The sequence below is a fragment of the Rhincodon typus genome, chromosome 6 (genome assembly GCF_021869965.1).
Source record: "Rhincodon typus isolate 14 chromosome 6, sRhiTyp1.1, whole genome shotgun sequence".
In the NCBI taxonomy this organism is placed as follows: Eukaryota; Metazoa; Chordata; class Chondrichthyes; order Orectolobiformes; family Rhincodontidae; genus Rhincodon; species Rhincodon typus.
In genome coordinates this window covers 63617676-63630776 of record NC_063337.1, presented here as the reverse complement: position 1 = coordinate 63630776, position 13101 = coordinate 63617676, and positions in this window count along the sequence as shown.

The window sequence follows — 13101 nt, the reverse complement described above, 5'->3', positions numbered from 1 at the left end:
TGTTAAACTTCTTAAAGCTTAACCAATACCTTAGCAACAGTGGTTTAGAAGATGAGTTTTTGGAATATTTTTGACAGTTTCAGTACACTGTGGCATCAGTTAGGGATGAAACTATTTAAACCTGGTATTGTGCAAGGAGTTAGGGTTAACTCATCATAGTAAAATATCTGTTGTGAAGAAGTGATCATAAAAAAGTTAAATTCATATAAGCTTAAAAGTAACTTAATCGGTCACAAGCATGAATCTTAAATTTAAAGAAAACTAGTCACATATGTATGAGGGGAGAGCTGACTATGCATAATTCAAATAATAGACTAATTGGGATGATAAATCAACAGTCAGGAACATTAAATAATCAGAATAAAATGTTCAATGAAAATTTATTAAAAACCAAACTCAATAAGAAAGATAATATGAGATTAAAAGAAGAAACTTCTAAAGTAAAGCACAAAACAAAAGGGAGAATGTTTTTGTGATTACAAGCCAGTGACTAGAACTATACCATAGGGATCAGTGCTGGTACTCTTAATGTGTGTTATATACAACAGGTATACAGGGATAGAGGAAAACCACTAATGAGTTTTGACAGAAAGAAGGTCTTAACTGAACAAAATGTAATTTATTGCATCATAACAATTTGAGTACGAGTCACATTAGTTAGATAAATATTGTTATGAATCTGACGAGGACTGTGGATATAGGTTTTCTGTCTGCAAGATCCTAGATTTTCTGCCTTATTCTCGTCTAAGCATATAATAATTCATCAAATTGAGTGGACTTTAATACAGCCTCCATCACAAACCCTTTTAGAACTATTACCTCTTACAACAACTCCCCCAGTTGTTTTCCCCAAGGTTAAAGTTATTCATTGATGCACACAATTACATTTACCAATACCCTTCAAATCTCTGACATCACAAATTCAGGCAGTCTGAATGGTTCATAATTCTAGCCAAACAATCTCTCTTTAGACATGAAAGAATTTTAGGTATCTGGCTTGAGGACCGTTGACCTTGAATCTGTTCTTGGTCCTGTGTCATCTGCAAAGTCTATCTGCCATCTTTTATTTCTTGGATATCTTTTAATAAGGACACAGTTCCTGTTAATTGTTGGTCCATTTACTTATCAGAGGATTACAATATTTTGCATATCTTTTACTGGCAACTCTACGCTGCTGAATCAGGTAGTTGTCCCGTAAACACATATAGGGAACCTTTAATCTCATGGATGCTTGGTTGAAGAGCTAGTGCAGCCACAATGGGCCAAATGGCCTCCTTCTGTGCCATAGTACTTCTGTATCTGAGTTTTACAATATTTTTCTTTAACAGTATCCTGGATCTATGTGCCAAACAGTTTCTTCTTGACCATATCAAGAATCTGTAGATATTGTTTTGGCTTTCTTAAAATCAAATACAGCTCGTCCTCAATCAAACAAACAAATCTTTATTTTCAATCTGTTGATATATCTGCAGTAAAATATGAAAACTTTTGTCATCAACTTATTTATTAAGTTGGATATCATGATTTACCCTTTGTGGTTGCTGTACTGTTGTGCCATACAATTTCCACTTAATTAAAATAATCTCTATCACTGGTATTGATAATGTTGCTTTGAAAAATAAAGACTTGAGTCTTTGGCCTTCTATGGCCCTTGATATCCACACTGTAACTGTGCTTTGTGTATATGCTCGATATGACAGTAATGTTCATTTTGAACTGTAAATAGTTTTATTTTAATTCCATCATTCTCAACCTTTTTTTATGCACTGTACAAAGACTGTTCTCCTTCCTAACAGGAATTTTTAAAATTTACTCTCAAAGTTCTAACTGGTACACCTCTTTGACAAACTCCTAACCAGGAACGCTCCTACACATAAAAGCCGAAAGAACTGCAGATGCTGTAAATCAGCACCACTACCAACTTTCTAATTTGCCTACCAGCTTCTCTGTCTTTTCCCAGCGTACCCTTGTGCACCATGGTACTACGGTTTTCCCTTGAGTCATCCACCCTGACTCAGTCATATTGCTCCCTACATTTTTTATTGCAAAAATATACATGATTAATAAAAAAAATCTTTATGTACATAGACAGATACTAAAGCAGTTCTGTATATATAAAGAACAAGCATTAGAATTTGTCATTCCCTGCATTTGCAAAAAATCAAAGGCATTTCCTCCTCATGCAGGGCATTATTTGCATATATTGAGGCAAAGAGAGGATCTGATAACTGAACGGACCCTCATTGTACTTTGGCTGAAAGATCTTAGGTGGTAGTCTTTCCCCACTTCCCCTTCCCCAAGTTTTACTGCATCCCTCAGGATGTAGTGCTGGACCCTGGAATGTGCCAGTCTGCAACAATTGGTTGAGCTCAACTCTTTACACTTTGGGCAATGATTTTGACAATCTGCTCAGGGAACCACCTAACAAAATCAACTGTCTCATTTTTCCCACAGGGTCTTGAGGACACCATACCTGATGGACTTGTGATCAAAGGTGAAAATTTTCCATGAAGGACAGTGATACGGAATGGTCCAATTGCTTAACATTCCAAGGCAACGAGGCCAGAGCCCATCCATTGTAACACTTGGGGACAAGTAGAACCTCAGTACGTAGTGACACATAGTGTTTGCTTCCCGAGAGTCGACGCACAGCTCAGTGCAGCAACACATAAAGGTGGCCATTGGAATAAGGGCAGAGTTGTGTACATTCTTCCTCCCCTTATCCAGAGTTTTGTACATCGTGTCCCTGCAGACACAGTCCATCTTTGACTTCCAAATGTAATGGAAGATGGCTCAGGAGACTGCAGTGGAGCATGCCCGAGGAATAGACCAGACCTGTGCAGCATACAACAACACTGAGAGTACCTCATACCTGATTATGAGGTTTTTACCCATAAGTGAGAGGGAGTGGTGCTCCCACCTGCCCAGATACTGCCTCACCTTGACATTAGGCTCCTCCCAGGTTTTGTGGGGCACATGCACCATCCTCTCCAAACCATATACCTAGCACTTTCAAATAATTTGACTTGATGTGAAGCATATAAAGGACTTGTCAGCCCAGTTACCAAAGAACATGACCTCGCTTTTGCATCAATTTATCTTGACACCGAGACCAGTTTGAACTGGTCGCAGATGCTCATGGATCTGTGCACTGATAGTGGATCTGAGCAGAAAAAGGCGATGTCATCCATGTACAGAGGGCCTTAACCTGCAGGCCTTCACTGCCTGGAATAGTCACCCTTCTCAGGCTTGGATCCTTCCAGATGGACTTGGCAAAAGGCTCTATACAACACACAAACAAGGCAGGAGAGAATGGGCAGAGATAGTAGGAACTGCAGATGCTGGAGAATCCGAGACAACAAGGTGCAAGGCTGGATGAACACAGCAGGCCAAGCAGCATCATAGGAGCAGAGAGGCTGACGTTTCGGGCCTAGACCCTTCATCAGAAAAGGGGGAGGGGAAGGGGGTTTTGAAATAAATAGGGAGAGAGTGGGAGGCGGATAGAAGAGGGATAGAGGAGAGGATAGGTGGAGAGGAAACAAACAGGTCGAAGAGGCGGGGATGGGGCCAGGAAAGGTGAGTGTAGGTAGGGAGTTAGGAAGGGGATAGGTCAGTCCAGGGAGGACGGACAGGTCAAGGGGGCGGGATGAGGTTGGTCGGTAGGAGATGGAGGTGCGGCTTGAGGTGGGAGGAGGGGATAGGTGGGAGGAAGAACAGGTTAGGGAGGCAGGGACGAGCTGGACTGGTTTTGGGATGCGGTAGGGGGAGGGGAGATTTTGAAGCTTGTGAAATCCACATTGATACCATTGGGCTGCAGGGTTCCCAAGCGGAATATGAGTTGCTGTTCCTGCAACCTTCGGGTGGCATCGTTGTGGCACTGCAGGAGGCCCAGGATGGACATGTCGTCTGAGGAATGGGAGGGGGAGTTGAAATGGTTCGCGACTGGGAGGTGCAGTTGTTTGTTGCGAACCGAGCGTAGGTGTTCTGCAAAGCGGTCCCCGAGTCTCCGCTTGGTTTCCCCGATGTAGAGGAAGCCACACCGGGTACAGCGGATGCAGTATACCACATTGGCAGATGTGCAGGTGAACATCTGCTTGATGTGGAAAGTCTTCTTGGGGCCTGGGATGGGGGTGAGGGAGGAGGTATGGGGGCAGGTGTAGCACTTCCTGCGGTTGCAGGGAAAAGTGCCGGGTGTGGTGGAGCTGGAGGGGAGTGTGGAGCGGACGAGGGAGTCACGGAGAGAGTTGTCCCTCCGGAAAGCAGATAAAGGTGGGGAGGGAAAGATGTCTTTGGTGGTGGGGTCGGATTGCAGATGGCGGAAGTGTCGGAGGATGATGCGTTGGATCCGGAGGTTGGTGGGGTGGTACGTGAGGACGAGGGGGATTCTTTTTTGGTTTTTATTGCGTGGACGGGGTGTGAGGGATGAGGTGCGGGAGATGTGGGAGACACGGTTGAGGGCGTTCTCGACCACCGAGGAGGGGAAGTTACGGTCCTTGAAAAACGAGGACAACTGAGATGTACGGGAGTGGAATGCCTCATCCTGGGAGCAGATGCGGCGGAGGCGAAGGAATTGGGAATAGGGGATAGCATTTTTGCAGGAAGGTGGGTGGGAGGAGGAGTATTCTAGGTAGCTGTGGGAGTCGGTGGGCTTGAAATGAATATCGGTTTCTAGAATGGGCAGCCTTGTCTGACTCCAGATCTGATCAGGAAGCTTTCTGATTCCCAATCATTGATGGCGACTGCAGTACTGATGTTGGTGTGCAGCTGTTGGATCCAATTGCAGGAAGAAGACCCAAAGCCCGTTTTGGAGAGCACATCCCTGATGTAGGTATGTGATATCCTATCAAAGGTCTTCTGCTGGTCCAGTCTGATGAGGCAGGTGTACAACCCTGTGTCCTTTTTTTTTTAATTCGTTTGTGGGATGTGGTCATCGCTGGCTGGCCAGCATTTCCTACCCATTCTTAGTTGCCCTTGAGAAAGTGGTGGTGAGCTTCCTTCTTGAATCGCTACAGTCCACCAGCTGTATGTTGACCCACAATGCCATTAAGGAGGGAATTCCAGGATTTTGAGCCAGCGACAGTGAAGGAACAGCGATATATTTCCAAGTAAGGATGGTGAGTGGCTTGGAGGGGAACTTGGAGGTGGTGGTATTCCCACATGTCTGCTGCCCTTGTCCTTCTAAATGGAAGTGATTGTGAGTTTGGAAGGTGCTTTCTGAGGATCTTTAGTGAATTTCTGCAGTGCATCTTGTAGATAGTGCACACTGCTGCTACTGAGTGTCGGTGGTGGAAGGAGTGGATGCTAGTGAATGTAATGCCAATCAAGTGGGCTGCTTTGTCCTGGATGGTGTCAAGCTTCTTGAGTGTTGTTGGGGCTGTACTTATTCAGGCAAGTGGTAAGTATTCCGTCACACTCCTGACTTATGTCTTGTAGATGGTGGACAGGCTTTGAAGACTCAGGAGGTGAGTTACTCGCCACAGTATTCCTAGCTTCTGACCTGCTCTTGTAGCCACTGTTTAAATGTGGTGAGTCCAGTTGAGTTTCTGGTCAATGATAACCCTCAGGGGGATTCAGTGATGGTAAGATTGTGTCTTGTTGGTGATGGTCATAGCCTGGCATTTGTGTGGCATAAATGTCACTTGCCACTTGTCAGCACAAGCCTGGATTTTGTCCGGATCTTGTTGCATTTGAATACGGACTGCTTTAGTACCTGAGGAGTCATGAATGGTGCTGAACATTGTGCAACCATCGGTGAGCATCCCGACTTCTGTCCTTATAATGGAGAGAAGGTCATTGACGAAGCAGCTGAAAATAGTTGGGCTGAGGACACTACCCTGAGGAACTCCTGCAGAGATGTTCTGGAGTTGAGATGATTGACCTCCAACAACCACGACCATCTTTCTATATGTCAGGTATGACTCCAACCACCAGAGATTTTGCCCTCTGATACCCGTTGATTCCAGTTTTGCAAGGGATCCTTGATGCCATACTCGGTCAAATGCAGCCTTGATATCAAGGGCTGTCACTCCCGCCTTACCTCTGGAATTCAGCTGTTTTGTCCATGTTTGAACCAAGGCTGTAAGGAAATCAGGAGCTGAGTGGCCCTGGCAGAACTCAAACTGGGCATCACTGAGCAGGTTATTGCTGAGCAGCTGCTACTTGATAGCACTGTTGATGATGCCTTCCATTACTTGACTGATGATTGAGAGTAGACTGATGGGGCAGTAATTGGTCAGGTTGGATTTGTCCTGCTTTTTGTGTACAGGACCTACTTGGGCAAGTTTCCACATTGCTGGTTAAATCCAGTGTTGTAACTGTACTGGAACAGCTTGACTAGGGGAGCGTCAAGTTCTGGAGCACAAGTCTTCAGTACTGTTGCCGGAATATTGTCAGGGCCCATAGCCTTTGTGGTATGCAGTGTCTCCAACCTTTCTTGACAACACGTGGAGTGAATCGAATTGGCTGAAGACTGGTATCTGTAATGCTGCGGACCACTGGAGAAGGCTGAGATGGATCATGCACTCAGCACTTCTGGCTGAAGATGGCTGCGAATGCTTCAACCATATCTTTTGCACTGATGTGCTGTGCTTTTTCATCATTGAGCATGGGGATATTTATGGAGCCTCCTCTTTCAGTGAGTTGTTTAATTGTACACCACCATTCACAACTGGATATGGCAGGACTGCAGAGCTTAGATCTGATCCGTTGGTTATGGGATCGCTCAGCTCTGTCTGTCCCTTGCTGCTTTCACTGTTTGGTGTGCAAGTAGTCCCATTTATGGCTTCACCAGGTTGATGCCTCATCTTAAGGTATGCCTGGTGCTGCTCCTGGCATGCCCTTCTGCACTCTCCATTGAACTAGGGTTGATCCCCTGGCTTGATGGTCATGGTTGAGTGGAGGATATCCCGGTTCATGAGGTTACCCATTGTGCTGGAGCACAATTCTGCTGCTATTGATGGCCACAGCGCCTCATGGATGCCCAGTCTTGAGCCCTGCAAATAGGCAACTATATCCTGAAGGAGCACAAGATTCTCAGAGATTTTCTTGCCCAATACAGCTCAGGTTTGATCAGGGTGAATCAGTAACCCCAGAGAAATTTCATATATGTCAGACAGCTCTAAGGAGTCCTGTGTCCTGTCTTGATACCAGGTCCTCCACTATCCCCTTCTCAGTCACGATGACTGAGCCAACTTCTTAATTTTAAAAGCTTATTTAGAAGAACATTGCTATATTGCACAATTTAAAATCTCTAAACACTTTCAAAAATACATGTGTTTGAAAAGAAGAAAGGATTTCAGAGCCAGAAGGAATAAATCACTAGAGAACAGCCAGATGACACATTTAAAGCTTTTATGAGAAGCATTTTAAGTCAACACTGGTACAGCATTTTTAAAAAAGCTGCAAAGACACTGCCAAGTTTTACAATAATTTAAATAAAACTTCTGAAAACAGGAAGACAGACTCGCTAAATTTCAGATTAAAACAAAATTGAAATTAAATACCTAAATTCTTTCAGACTCAGAAGGTTATCAATTTCTTTTTAATGTGTTGATTAAAGATCTTATACTTCCTAGCAGATTTTGAATCAGAGATGATCCTAACAGAACACAATTTTGGAAATTGAACCATTCCTAAGTCCTAAATCTAGATAGCAAGTTAGAAGCATGACACTTTCATACACATCTATATTCAGTAAATCCTACAGGTGATGATGTAAATAATCAGAAAGTAAAAGAAGGTTCAGAAATGTTTAATGATGTTATTGTTATGACGATTTTGTATTTAATCATTTTTGTGGTCATGCGTTTGAAAGACTGTGGCGATACCTGATTTTTTAAAGGAATCGATGAAATGGAAAAGTTTGTTTTAACAGTTAACAAAATGAGCATTACTCCTATAAAAAGTGAAACTGGAAAATTAGTAATGAGAACTAATGAAACAATAAATGAATTGAATGGATGAATTTTGAATCAGTCATCACTGTAGAGGATACCTATTATATCCCGGAAGCAACAAAAAATTTGGAATGATATTGAAATATTGCATGAGTGGACAAAGATGTGGCAAATGCATTATAATATGGGATAAGTTCAGTTGGAGTAGCAGCAAGAGAGGAATGGAGCAAACCTGATGGCGAATGGTGGCAGAGGAACTTCCAGATAAAGCCCAAGGAGCATGTCCAGATCAAGCTCAGTCAGAGCAGCAATGGGAGAAATACAGAGTGAATCTGGGGATGAATAGTAGTAACAGAGCTTCCAGATAACACCTGAGGAGCATGGTCCAGATCAAGATCACACACAGCAGCAGCGGGAATAGAATGGAGTAGATGGAGTCTTTGTAGAATCCATAGATGAAGCTCCTGAGGTTTTGTCACTGTTCAAAAAGTGACACTGGGCAAGAGGTATGGCTATTTAGGACACAGCTTTAGAGACTGTGTGTGTAGTACCAGGAGGGAGACAGACTGTAAAGTCCTTATTTTGTTAGGATGGGGGAGAGCATGAGAGAGAGAGAGAGAATCTGAGTTGGTCAGCAGTGGGTAATGTTGAGTAATCGGTTCCTAGTTTATTGCTTGTAGTTGGTAGAATTCACGATGGCAGGAGAACTCAGCCCCGTGGAATGCTAGTCTTGTAATATGCAGAAAATCAAGTAAAATTCCGGTGTCAATGGTGACCACATATGCAGGAACTGTTTGGTTGCAGCTCCTGATTGACTATATGCAATGGCTGGAACTGTGGATGCTGGACTCATCATGGAGCATCCATGATGCTGAGGACATTGGCTCTGTTGTACAGCAGGGAGGGTCCATATTGGTTCGAATGGCATAGAAAAGAAGAAACATGAAATCCTGCAAAGGGAATTCAGTGAGATAGGTAGAACGTTGAAAAGAAGGACCGCTAGGGTTGTAATCTCAGGATTACTCCCTATGCCAGATGCTAGAGAAGCCAGAAACAGGAAGATAATACAGTTAAATGTGTGGCTAAAGAGCTGGTATAGGAGGGATGGCTTCAGATACCTCGATCATTGGGATTTCTTCCAGGGCATGAGGGAGCTGTACAAGAAAGATAGGCTGCACCTACACTGGAGAGGCATCAATATCTATACAGGGAGGTTTATTGGTGCCACATGGGAGGGTTTAGACTATGTAGGGGGTGTTGGGAACCAGAGCAGTGGAGTGATTGAGGAGAAAGTAGAGGTTAAGTCAAATAAGTCTAACATGAAGAACAAGCAGGGCCTGGTTAATGAACACGACGGGATTGGCGGTCTGGAGTGTATTTGTTTTAATGTAAGGTGTATAATGGGTAAGACAGAAGAACTTAGAACTTGGATTAGTACATAGAGCCATGATGTTGTAGTCATTACAGATACTTGATTGAGAGGAGGGAAGACCGGCAGCTCAACATTCAAGGGTTGAGATGTTTCAGGAGTGATAGACAGGGATGTATATGGGGTGGAGGAGTTGCATTACTGATTAATGAAAATGTCACAGCTGCACTGAAAGGATATCTTGGGGGATTCATCCAGTGAGGCCACCTGGGTAGAAGTCAGGAATAAGAAAAGTGCAACCATGGTGATGGGGTTAGGCCTCCCAAAATCCACTGGATTTTGAATCAGAGATGATCCTAACAGAACACAATTTTGGAAATTGAACCATTCCTAAGTCCTAAATCTAGATACCAAGTTAGAAGCATGTATAGGAGCAGATGATGGAAGGATGTAAAAGGAACATGATATTGCAGTAGGTAATTTTAATTTTCCCAATATTGACTGGAAATCCCTTAGTGTCAAGGGCTTAGATATTTTAGAATTTCTTAGGTGTATCCAGGAGGGCTTATTTAAGCAATATGTAGATGGTCCAATGAAGGAGTAATCCTGAGATCTTATTTTGGGGAATGAGCCTCGCCAGGTAATTGAAATTTCAGTTCGAGAGCATTTTGGGAACAGTGATCACAATTCAGTAAATTTTCAGATAGCAAGGTGTGGAACTGGAGAAACACAGGCCAGGCAGCATCAGAGGAGCAGGAAAGCTGACGTTTCGGGTCGAGAAATTTCTTCAGAAATGGGGGAGGGAAGAGGGCTCTGAAATAAATAGAGAGAGGGGGGCGGTGATAGCAGGTAGATAGTGGAGCAGATAGGTGGGTGAGAAGACGGACAGGTCAAGGAGGTGGGGATGAAGCTAGTAAAGGTGAGGATAGGTAGGAAGTGGGGATGGGGATTGGATGGTTAGGTGGGAGAGAAGACGGACAGGTCAAGGAGGCGGGAAGGGGGCGCTGGTCTTGGGATGAGGTCAGGGGTGGGGAGATTTTGAAGCTAGTGAAGTCCACATTGAGACCATTGGGTTCACCCCCGCTTCCTTGACCTGTCCGTCTTCTCTCCCACCTATCCACTCCTCCCACCTAACTGACCAATCCCCTTCTGCACTTCCTACCTACACTCACCTTTACTAGCTTCATCCCCACCTCCTGAGCCTGTCCATCTCCTCTCCCACCTATCCGCCCCTCCCTCCTCACTGACCAGTCCCCGTCCCCATCCCCACTTCCTACCTACGCCTCCTTGACCTGTCCGTCTTCTCTCCCACCTATCTGCTCCACTATCTACCTGCTATCACCGCCGCCCCCTCTCTATTTATATCAGAGCCTCCTTCCCCTCCCCCATTTCAGGAAAAAGGCTCCCGACCTGAAACATAAGCTTTCCTGCTCCTCTGATGCTGCCTGGCCTGTTGTGTTCCTCCAGCTCCACACCTTGTTATCTCAGACTCCAGCATCGGCAGTTCTTACTATCCCTCAGTATGTTTTAAGATACTTATGGATAAGGATAAGACTGGTCCTCCAGTGAAAGTGCAAAATTAGGGAATGTTAATTATAATAGTATTAGACCAGAACTGGAGAAATTAAATTGTGAATAGCTGTTTGAGGATAAATCCAGATCTGATGTGTGTGAGTCCTTTAAAGGCTAGTTGATCACAGTTTATGACCAGCATATACCTATGAAGAGGAAAGAAAAATATGCAAATTTGGAAACCCTGGATGACAAGAGATATTGAAAATTTAGCCAATAAGGAAAAGGAAGAATGTGAGATGTAGGAAACTGCACTCAGGCAAGGCACTTGAAGAATATAAAAGAAGAAGGAATGAACGTAAATGAGGAATTAGAAGGCCTAAAAGGGTCAGTGAAATGTCCTTGGAATGAAGGATTAAGGGGAACCCCAAAGCATTTTATATATACATTGGAACAAAAAGGTAGTTAGGGAAAGGATAGGTCTACTGGAAGACAAAGTAGGGAATTTATGCTTGGAGCAAAGAAAAGTTCTTCATGAGTACTTCACATTGGTATTCACCAAGGAGAAGGACATGGATGATGGTAAGATTAGGGAAAGTTATGTTGATACTTTGGGGCATGTCAATATTAGGAAGGAGGAGGTGTTTGGTGTCTTGAAAAACACTAAGGTGGATAAGTCACCAGGCCCTGATAGAATCTGAGGATACTGAAGGAGGCAAGGGAGGATATTGCCATGGCCTTGTCAGATGTCTTTGTACCTTCTTTAGCTACCAGTGAGGTCCCAAAGGATAGTCAATGATGCTCCTTTGTTTAAGAAGGGCAACAGAGATAATCCAAGAAATTATAAGCCGGTGAGTTTTATATCAGTAGTAAGGAAATTGTTGGAGAAGTTTTCTGGAGACAGAATTTACTTGCATTTGGAAAAGAATGGATTTATCAGATAGTCAACATGGCTTGGTGCAAGGGAGGTCTTGCCTCACCACTTTGGTTGGGTTTTTAGAGGAAGTGAGAAAGATGATTGCTGAGGGTAGAGTAGTGGATGTTGTCCGTATGGACTTTATGAAAGCATTTGACAAGGTCCCTCATAGTAGGCTGGTCCTGAAGACTGTGTCACATGGGATTCACAATGAGATGGTAAGTTGCATATGATATTGGTTTGGCCATAGAAGGTAATTTTGAGGGAGTGTTTTTCTTACTGGATGTTTGTGACCAGTGGTGTTCTGCAAGGATCAGTGTGGGACAGCTGTTGTTTGTAATATATATATGTAAATGATTTGGACCAGTTGGAAAGTTGAGCAGAGAAATGGCAAATGGAGATTAATCCGGATAAGTGAAAAGTGATGTATTTTGGGAAATCAAATGCAGGAGGAAAGTATACAGTAAATGGCAGAACCTTTAGGAGCATTGATATACAGAGGGAGCGTTGGATGTGAATCCACAACTCTTTGAAAGCAGCAACACAAGTAGATAAGGTGGCAAAGAAGACATACATTATGATTGCCTTCAGTGATCAGGGCATTAAATGTAAAAGTTGGTCATTCATGTTGCAGCTGTATAAAACTTTAGTTAGGCCGCAAATGGAGTATTGTGAGCAGTTCTGATTGCCCCACTGTAGGAAGGATATGGAGGCTCTGGAGAAGGTTAAAAAGAGGTTGACCAGGATGTTTCCTGCATTGGAGTATATTAGCTATAAGAGGAGGTTATCAAATCTTGGTTAGTTTTCACAATAGTGTCAGAGGCTGGGGCCCCGGGGAGGTGTGTGACCTGATAGAAGGATATAAAATTATGAGGCATGGATAGGGTGGATAGCTGGGATAGTGCTCCCAGGATGAAAATGTCAAATACCACGTGACAGAGGTTTAAGGCAGAGGTGGCCAGTGCCCAGAACACATTGCCATTGTATCTGCTTCTACCACCTCCCCAGCCAAAGTTTAAAAGGCATTTAGACAGACATGTTAACAGGCAGGGAATAGAGCGATATGAACCATGTGTAGGCAAATGGGATTAGTTTAGAATGGCATCGTGATCAACACAGACATGATGGGCCAAGGGACCTGTTCCTGTGACATAATTCTATGGTCTGTTCTATGTTTTTAAAATGTGAAATTGTCCACTTTAGCAGGAAAAATGAGGAAGGAAACATATTATTTCAATGGTGAGGGATTGCAGAGTTCCAAGATGCAGAGGGATCATGGTGTCCTTGTGCATCTATTGTAAAAAGTTAGCATGCAGGTAAAGCATGATACTAATTAAGCCAGTAAAAATTTTTGTCGTTATTCCAAGGGGAACTGAATAGATATGAATGTTGTGCTTCAGTTATATGGC